The sequence below is a fragment of the Panthera uncia genome, chromosome B1, assembly GCF_023721935.1.
Source record: "Panthera uncia isolate 11264 chromosome B1, Puncia_PCG_1.0, whole genome shotgun sequence".
Taxonomy (NCBI): domain Eukaryota; kingdom Metazoa; phylum Chordata; class Mammalia; order Carnivora; family Felidae; genus Panthera; species Panthera uncia.
In genome coordinates, this window is record NC_064811.1 from 127777086 (window position 1) to 127777428 (window position 343).

Consider the following 343-nt stretch of genomic DNA (forward strand, 5'->3'; position numbering starts at 1 on the left):
TTGGGTTTTTTTTCCTTTTTTTTTTTAAGTTTATTTATTTATTTTGAAAGAAAGAAAAGCATGTTTGCAAGTGGGGAGGGGCAGAGAGAAAGGGAGACAGAGAATCTCAAACAAGCTCCATGCTGTCAGCTGAAAGCCGGACTTGGGGCTTGAACTCACAAACCCTGAGATCATGACCTGAGCCGAAATCAAGAGTCGTATGCTTAACTAAGTGAGCCACCCAGGCGTCCCTTATTTATGTATTTATTTATTTTTATGGCCATACCTATTTTCTCTTGTGCAGATTGCTAATTTCATACTCTGATCATTTTTCTATTGGATTGTCTTTGTCTTTTTTTTTTTT